Below are 9,504 nucleotides of genomic sequence, written 5' to 3' on the forward strand. Positions count from 1 at the left end.
TGGTTTTTTGTTTTTTGTTTTGGCCTTTATCCTGATAATGTAGTGAATTATATTAATTTATTTTGACCCTGAAGTCAACCTTGCATTTCTGGAGTAAACCCCACTTGGTCATGACTTACCCTTTTATATATTGCTTGATTATGTATGGCTAATACTCAGTAATGGAATTTTGTATTATGTTCATGAGAGATATTGGTCTGTAACTGCCTTTCTTATAGCATCCTTGCTATGTATTGATTTAAATTTCTGTTCATTTTTTAGTCCGTTTCTGGATTTTATATTATAGTCTCTTCCATGAATCATTGCCTTTCTTATCTTACTATTGTTAACAGGTGGATTGTTGGATATTTAGGAATTGGGTTATTTCCCATGTCCTGCTATAACAGACAACGCTGCAATGAACAGTATTTCGGCTCGATCTTTTCCGACTCCTTGATTATACCCTTAGTATAAATCCTTAGAAGTTGAGTAACTGGGTCAATGGATAGATGGAAGCAGAGTAGTGTACAAATGCTTTCTTCCTTCGGGTCTTCCAGGGGCCCCTCCCATCCCACTCATGCCTCCCATTGACTGAACCTAAGCGGAAGCAAGACGGCAAAGAAATGTGGAAAAGTCGTTGGCAGGATCCGGCTCCAACTGAGACAGAGCAGCAGGGCTGGGATCGAGGACATTGGATCTGCGCCTTCGTAAGGAGCCCTGTCCTTAGAGAAGCCCTTTGCTGTCAGTGTCTTGAAATTCATAATCCTTTCTGAGCAACGGGTCTTGCGTTTTTACATTGCTCTGGCCCTGCAGATGATGTGGTCGGTCCTGCCGAGCAGAGCACGGAGGGACCAGGATGGCGCTGAGAGGAAAATGCCAGGGCTGCTCCGTTGCCAAATGACTCCTCACAAAGTTTATGCCAATTTGAATTACTTGCCAATGTAGGGAGTTGCCTGGGAAACCACAAATTCGTTATGGTGCTGATAGGGAAGTGCTTAAGGGTCCTCCTCGACAGTCTCCAGCAGTAGCAAAAGCAAGAGCAGAGAAGTCAACGAATTGGTTCCCTGCTCTTCCAACTCAGGGAGTCTGACTAGAAACCCTCCCTGTGCTCTAGTGTGCCACCCCCCCCTTCACCCCTAAAGAAGGAAACAGATCTGACTGGTGAGTATTATCGGTTGTCACAAAATTCATACAGTTTTTTTGTTTTTTGTGTGTTTTTTGGGGTTTTTTTTGGGTATATCTGGTCTACCATTAAATTTATCTTTTACTGTTCTTTGTATAACTTACTGGTGCAGAGGAAACAGTGGGTCTCTCAGCAGTACTTGGGGGTTGGGCTTTTCTAGACCTGCTTCTGGAAGCAGACACCAGGCCTCACATTGGCTCTGAAGAACCCACCAATGGGAAAGGAATGGGGAAGATGTTCAGAGAAGGTTCTGGAGATTTGGGGAGGGTGGTTACAAGGGTCAGAGTGTGGCCCTGCCACTGTGGAGGTGGGGGGGGGTGACCTAGAGAGGAAGCAGAGGCACCTCCTAGGGAACCCAGACCTGTGTTCCAACCCTTTAGGGACCAAGAAGAGCCCACTGTGGGATAAGGTACTTTCAGATATACCTCCCCTATGCCTACCACCATTGTCAAAAATGTCCTTCTTAAAGATCTATTTCCCGAGTTAAAGCCCATAGGTAACTTTCTGTAGTTACTCATGAAGGAAGCAATTCATTCATTCATTCATTCATTCTTCAATAGATTGGGCTTCCACAATATGCCAGCCCTGGACTTGGTAGTAGGGGTATAATGGTGACTAGAACACCCATGACCCTTGCCTTCCCAGTCCTACAGTCTAAAAGGGGAGGAAACCAATCAGTTGCAATACAGTGTGATTAGCACTGGGTCAGAGGAATCAAAGGGTGCCATAAAGGAAAATGTAACAGGCCCCCCCCACCTTGTCAGAGCATCAGGGAGGGACTGAGAACAAAGCCGAGGGGCAGTTAGGTAAGGAAGGAGGGGAATGGGTGGAGGGATGTTGTAGGAAGGGGAAGAGCAAATACAAAGTCCAGAGGTGAGAAATTAAGCTCCTATAAGAAACTGAAAGAAGTTCTGTGTGGGGAGGCCCCAGGAGGGAGAGCTGATGCTGGGAAAGGCGGCTCGAGTCACATCTTCATGGGCTTTGAATATCCATAGGGCCTTGATCCTAAGGACAAGGGCAAGCCCTTCAGGTCCTTAGCCTGGAAGGAGACAGAAATTTGTACTTTTGGAATACTATTCTGTCCACGTTCTGAGGACCGAATGGAGTGGAGCCAAGCTTAGAGGAAGGGAGTTAAGAGCCCAGGGAAGAAAGGACGTGGCTTGGAATGGGGGGTGGGGGGGGGGGCAAAGGGATGGAGAGAAGTTGGCTGTTTCTGAGAAGCTGAGGATGAAACATCGTCAGGGCTTGGGAATCGGATCAGGTGGAGCAGGGCAAGACAGGGGCTGAGCATGACTCTTCGGTCTAGGAATCGGACAACAAGAAGTTGGCCCTTGGGCGAGTTGAGTTTGAGGTGCCCGTGGAGCTGTCCAGCAGCCGGGGGACTCCTCACCTTGAATTACTTTGTTACAGGTTAACAACCAAACTTGCAAATTACTAAGGGGATAACATGCAAGTACCTTTGCTTTGCTCAAGGAGGAAGGACGGTCTCCCACCTTGAAATCATACGTCCAATGAGAGATCCCCATCTCCTGGTTGCGTTAAACTCCCTGCACTTTCTCTAGAGCGTTCCTCTCACTGTTACTGCTAAGTTGTCCATTTACCCATCGGTGTTCCTTACTGGATTACAAGCTGGAGGCAGGCTCAGGGTCCAATTCATCTTTGGCTTTCTAGCGTCTGCTAGGGTACCCTGAACACCGTATACTCATCTCCCACTGAGTGACTTTAAAATGGACGAAAAATTCTGCTGCTAAGTGAAAAGCTGTTACATGGGAAAAAACCCAAACAAACCTCTATTCATTTTAGTGGGAAAAACTGTGTTGTATCCCATCCCAAGATACCAAACAATTTTCACAGATAGAACAATATAGCAATTGAACAACGGCAACAAATTTAGTTAAAGAATAAGCACAATTTGGGGCATCTGGCTGGTTCAGTCAGCAGAGCACGTGACTTTTGATATTGGGATCCTGAGTTTGAGCTCTACGTTGGGTGCAGAGATTACTCAATTAAAAAAAAAAAAAGAATAAGCACAATTTGAAAGTTCAATCAATAATACAGTTTCTACAGAAAAGGTAATGTATTAAAACTTTCTTGTAGTTATTCTTTGTTGTTGTTGGTTTTTTTTTTATCCTTTTGGTGACTTCTGCATTCTCACTGGGTTAAAAATAAAATTATGGCCCAGAAAGATATGTCCAGAGTTAAAATAAAAGTTAAACAAGCACGTGCTTGGAAATACATGGAAATAGTGTGGGCACACTAAAGGTCACAGAGTCATAGATGCTGCAATTCCTCAGTCCTCTCCTGGAGCCTATGTACACACACCAAGATGTTTTAGGTTCATACCAGCATGACTTACAATTCAAATTTGTTCTAAGCAATAAACTGTGTGTCAAGAAAATTGGTGAGTGGTCTTTGTTTGAAACCCCGATGAAGAAATAGTACTTGTTCATTGTTTAGTGAGTTTTTGAGTAAAAGAGTTAGTGCAAAAACCAATATTCTGGAAGAATGCTCGCTACCTATTAGCGATCGTTTGGTATATGCTATGTGTAATGACAGACGATCTCTCCTGGAGACTTAGGCTCTGCCGAGAGCACCTTGCTTTGCATGCCAGCCCAGAAGGCCTTCATTTGGTCTGGGTGGCAAACTTGAGCATGGAGTCCCTTCAAGTTTCCAGTCCACTCTGTGGAAAGATCCTCATTTGTGTTGACCACTGGGAATTCTCCCTTCTTCCTCAAGGTGACACCATGGCCTCTACTCCCTTGGGACTCGGACATCAGCCATGCTGCCATGTTGATTCTAGTCTGTCAAGTGGGCCTGGACGGCTGCAGCTTCCTTGGTCTAGGGCTGTGTTCGACAGTTAGCATATGGTAGGTATGACTTTCCTCCTCCCTGCACCCCGCAAAACCATCCCCCTTCACCTCTACTCCTACTGCCTCAACTTAAACCAATCTGGAATAGAGAACTATTTCTTGCATTTACCATCTACCTGGCATATGCATTCCTTGAAATGTAGGTGTCTTATTCTTTCTCTCTTCTCCGTCCTCAGTTTTTGCATTTGCTTCTCTGGTTTCCATACATGACTATGGTTTCGCAGTGTGTCCATTTCGCTCTCTCTGGCCTGTCCCAGTGCTCTATTTGCTCTGATCTCTCTTTCTTTCCCCTGTATTTCTGCATATGTGTTCTCTCTGTGGCTTCCCACTAACGTATGTGAAGATCAGTGAGAGCTTTCTGTCCCACAGACCGATGGAAAAGCCATAAGGAGCTCTGAGTGTGAGCATTATGTGCACGGAAGCAGATCATAATAAATTACCAAAAAAATTTCATCATTATCAGATCTTAAATCTCAGGAGATGGTGGCCATTGAAATCCCACACAGCCATTTTAAATTTTACTCCAGTCTTTCTTAAGCTCTCAGTTCTAAGGCATTCTACTGAATGAGTCTATGTTTCTAGCAGCTTGTAGATTAGCAGAAGTTGAGGCAAAGATGGTATAGGAAGCGAGCCTAAGTGTTCCCCAAGGGGTCTGCAATGATTATAGGAACCTTCCTTTGGATCCCCAAACAACTGTCTTCAGCCAGCTCTCAGTTTCCAGCTTCTTGAGTCTGGTGTTTATTGTTGAAAAGGTGTGTGGCTTCTCCCACAGAGGCCCCTTCCGTGTTGCAAGGTCTGTTAACACGCTTTTGGATTTGACTGGAGACTAAGAGAAATCAGCCGACCAGAGAAAGTTGCATCTTGGCATTAGGCTGATTTCAATAAATTATAAATGGAACTAGCCACACTGAGTGAGGCCACCCATTCAGCCCAAGTTATATGAACAGGGGTTTAAGATGTCAGCGCTCTCATAGTTCACATTACCGTGTGGATCTCGGTGGAAATTTTACTCAGCACAACCACTTCAGGGGGAATATCATGTCTGAGCTGTTTGGAAAAGGCAACGTGTCTTCTCTTAACACTTTTGTACTTTCAGTGTTTTCTAAGCAGCTTTGTCACCTGAAATGGAGGCAAACATTATTGCTCTCATGTCATGGGTGAAGAGAGGGTACACGGGCATGAATCGACCTTCACCTTGCAGGGCAATGGCTGAGTCATGCAGGGTCACAGGTCTCCTTTCTGCTGCTTATTCTATAGGACAGCCTCACGTCGTGGTCAGCGAGTTCAAAGTCCCAGGCACCCCTATGGATGGAGGCAGGCTGTTGGTGACCTTGAGTGACTTTCACAGTCTCTCTGGCTGCCCGTTTTCTTGCTGGAAGTCTAGATAACACACCCATACATCTGATTGTATCTTTTTTTTTTTTTTTTAAATTAGGAATGATGGATTGCCAGTGAATCAGAGGTGAGGGAGTTCTTATTATACATAAGCGCAGAATCTCCAGGTTAGAAAGGACCTAGAAAGGACGGCTGGCTTAATGGTCCTGAAATTTTGCCTTACAGGGGAACTCGTGAAGGAGTTCAAGACCACAGCTTTCTGAGGCCCAGCCTCCCGAAATGGAAAATACCAACAATGGAAAACACCAGGATTCTGTATTTAACAAAATCACTGCAGGTCGCCTGGTGCTGGTTTAGAAACCATGCTTACGTGGAACCCCTCCAAGAGCACGGAGCAGGAGGCACGCTCGGCAGCTGCTGAGGGGACAGACGTGCACTGTAAATAAATGGGCCACGGATGAGAAAAAGCAACCCCCTTCAGAGCAATTGAGCTGGGAGGAGGTGCTGGGAAAGCCTGGAGTCCGTTTTTGCCAGTAAGTCCTTGAGCTTAAGTATGGAAGCTGGAAAAAGCCCCGACTGGAGCAGGCTCAGCGTGAGCCAGCTGTGTGACCTTGGGCAAGCCCCATCTCCTGGCCTCAGTTTCCCATCTGTAAAATGGGAGTGCAGGCTGGTTGATCTCTAAGGTGCTTCTACAACACCTGGGCACTTATCTACCATCCTTTTGGATGCAGATGTGCTGCAATTCTAAGTGTTCTCCTTTATCTTCATGTTTTAATAGAATGCTTTGCAGACCCAGTGCTTGGAACCTGTTCTCGGTCACATCCTCCCCCATCCTGCCCCGGAGCAGTGTGGCTGCCCACAGCACTCAGAGCATTCCAAGATGATTCTTGGGCTGGAAAAGCAACTTCCAAGAAGGTGAGATCTAGGAAAGAGAGAAGTCTAGATGGCGGAGGCTTGTGGAAGGAGAAGTGGTTTGGTTGGGAGGGAGGGACGTCTCCTACCGGACACCTCTGTTCCAGGTGAGGGTAATTCTACCTGCTGCCCGCTACTGCAGAAGGTGACCAGAGAAGGCTCCATCACTGGCAAAGACGGAAGGTTTTCCAGTGACCGTGCTCACCTGGCCCTGGGTCGTGGCCGCTGTTGGCAGGGGAGGCAGGTAACGGCCATCGTAGTTGGCACCGGCGTGGGCTGCTCGGGCCCCAGGCTGGCCCGCGACAGGAGGCCCAGCAAGGCAAGGCTGCAGGAGAAGCAGCAGCATCTCCTGGGCCAGAAATGATCAAGTGTTCACCACGACTGGAAAGGAACCAAAAGAGAAGAGTTTCGGTAAGAGAGCCAATGCCGAGGAACCCAGGAAAAGGTTTTATTGGGCTGCTGTTAGGGTCAATTAAATTCAGTGGAGGGACCGTTATTGAGTACCTCCTACGGGTCAGAGACTGAGCCCAGCTTTAGGAATTCAAAGATAAACAGGGCACGGTCCATTCTTTAGGTGTTTATAATCTGGTAAAGAAGTTCTCCGGAGGATGGGATATCATGTGTCTTTCCAGCGGTGACAGCACAGTGTGGGGCGGTGGGGGGGGGGGGAGCTTACAGGGTCTCGGGCAGCAGGAGAGGAAGGCAGAGAAGGTGATGTGAGTAGGACTTTGCTAGGAGAAGAAGGGAGTGGACAGGCCTCCCAGGCAGAAGAGACACAATTAGCAAAGACAAGGAGGTGTGTAGAAACGTGGTGCCTTTGGGAACCGAGAGCAGGTTGGAGGCATGAAGGGTAATAGGTACACAGTGGGGAGAGGGGGTTAGAGGGGTACAGTTTCAGATTTCAGACCTAGCTAGGGAGCTGGGCTTAGTGTGTGTATGTGTGTGTGTGTGTGTGTGTGTGTGTGTGTGTGTAAGGGCTTTAGCACATGGAGTCTCTTGTTAAAATACTCACATTTGTGTTTGAGAAATACCGTCCTAGAGAAAACACGGAGGACGAGTGCAGAGGGCAAGAATGGAGCTGGGGGCCATATTAGGAAGTTAGGGGGGAGAAGGGTGGTGATCGACAGGTCAGGTCACCCTGTGTCTGGATGTGGCCAGTTGTGAAAGGGAGGTGCGAAAAATCATTCTTGGTGGTTTTCTGGCTGGATCAAGGGAGTCCAGAGCTGCTGGCCCCCCCCTCCTCCCCCTAAAGGCCTCACCCTTCACCCCCCTCCCACCCCCTCCTCTAAGTCTGTATTAGTTGGGCTGGTAGCACCCTGCTCTCTGCTTCTCCAACAGTCATGCCAGATGACTTGGAAACAGGTGGTTGAGTGGCACACTCGAAGGAACAGAGAGTTCTGAGAGGCGCCCATCAGAGGAAAGTACTTAAAAATAAACTTTGGCAAAACTCTTTTCAGAACTGTGTATTATTTAGGACTATTCATCTGGAAAACAAGTACATATATATAAAGGTGCACCATTAACCACATACTGAAATGTACAACATGCTGTGATAGATCCCAGAGCACACCTCGCTGTGACCATCATGTCGAGCTAGAAATGTGGGCAACGCTGCCAGCACCCCGGAAGGAAGCCCCCTTCCCGTTCGGACCCCCCCTTCCCTCCACTACCCCAACCCTCCCCCCGCCCCCAGGAGAACCACATCCTCACGAAAGCACTTGAAAAGAAACCACTCATTTGGAAATTGCGTCAATTTAAAAAAAAAAAAGTAACAAAAGCCCATCTTCTTTATCTTCCTTTTTCCAATTTTAGCTTAGTTTCTCCTCATCTTAGTCTGACTGACTTTGGCGGGGGCGGGGGTGCGGGGTGTCCTGAAATGGTCATTTGGTTCAGTCCCTAGGGTAGTCACAGAACCGCGGTCCGGGCTGTCCTCCCGTCTGGGTCTACATGACGGAGCTGCTGTCTTCGTCCGTTCATCATCTCTGTGACTTTCTGTGGCTTCTGCAGCTGTGTCTACAGAAAGACCACGGATCCTGCCAGCGGCATTTGCTCGTGTCCGCAGGGGTGAGTACAGCCCGGACCATGTACAGGGATGGAGCGAGGAGAAGAAAGGATGAATCGTGGTGCCCGGACTCCTCACATTTATTTATTTTAGGATCTCGGTGTCTTTACGGGGGTGAGGAGCTACGGACCCATCACCCTTTCTAGAGAGGCTCCTTCTTCAACCGGCCAACGGGGCCAGGCATGACGGGGACTTGGAAAGACCCACCACCTGCCAAGGAGCCCTCAGCCTTGTTCCCCGACCTTGTCATCCAGAAGGCCGGGTGGACCCGCCTCTCCAAGTTCACCACAAGGTTTACGAGGGTCAGCGTGTTTGTGCTGGCCTTGACATTTTCACAGATTGCTCGTGGCTGTTTTTATTAGTTTTTTTCCAGCTGTTGTGCTGCTTTGAGCAGCCTGGGCTTCCAGGCCGGCTCGGGCGTGGAGTCCCTCCTTAACTGACTCAAGTCATGAAAAGGTGCCGTGTGTGCTTTGAACTCTTGCCTGTTCCAATGCCCAACAAAATCCCAGGCAGGCACCATAGGAAAACCAGTAATGAGGCTCATACCTCCAAGCCGACATCACCCCCGGACTCGGACTCTGTCTGGTCAGGTGTTAAGTGCCAAGGTGAAGTGCAAGCCCAAGGGGGGTGGGGGGCAGGTCTGACGAATAAATGGGGCCGAGAATGTGCTTCCTCCTGGGTCCTAAGTGACGCCAGCCTTGGGAGGAGATCTCACGGCAATCCTGTCAAAACCCTGCAGTTAATAGCATCACGATGACCTAAATAAATTCACAGATATCAGTGACTGCCTGTGTTTTCACTTCACACCGACTCTCCCCAGATGTGCCTCGGCTGGGGAAGTACTTGGGAAAAGGCCTCAGGGAGAATTTTCCTGCGAAGCTATTAGTTTTATCCCACTTCCTAGAGAGAAAAGAAGAAAAAAACAAAAACAAAAACAAAAACTGAAGGAAGGGCCCGGTCACCATGATGTAGCGGATGTGTACTGCTGTTGAAACGCTTTCTCGTTTCATATTTATTATTAAAAGAGATACCAAGGGCAGTGTCCATGGAGCAAAATATTTATTGACTTTCGTGAACCGTCCCACAATAGTGACTTTTTAAAAAAACTTATATCAACTCTAGTGTGAAACTGACTTCTATCTCCTTCAGTATAGTGTGTAATC

At 47.7% G+C, this 9,504-nt stretch overlaps 1 long non-coding RNA gene across 2 annotated transcripts; it reads left to right on the forward strand.

Moving 5' to 3' along the window:
* The first annotated feature begins 238 nt into the window (after positions 1–238).
* On the forward strand, positions 239–9,140 carry LOC308353775. 2 transcript variants are annotated; one of them, XR_013967809.1, is made up of 7 exons: positions 239–1,140; positions 3,899–4,029; positions 5,593–5,900; positions 6,146–6,282; positions 6,387–6,690; positions 8,173–8,343; positions 8,435–9,140. It is a non-coding gene; the product is annotated as an uncharacterized lncRNA (long non-coding RNA). The 2 variants fall into 2 exon arrangements; XR_013967810.1 differs by lacking the exon at positions 239–1,140 and having other exon boundaries at positions 2,034–4,029.
* The last annotated feature ends 364 nt before the right edge of the window (positions 9,141–9,504 follow it).

Source organism: Martes martes (genome assembly GCF_963455335.1).
Source record: "Martes martes genome assembly, chromosome: 12".
Lineage (NCBI taxonomy): Eukaryota > Metazoa > Chordata > Mammalia > Carnivora > Mustelidae > Martes > Martes martes.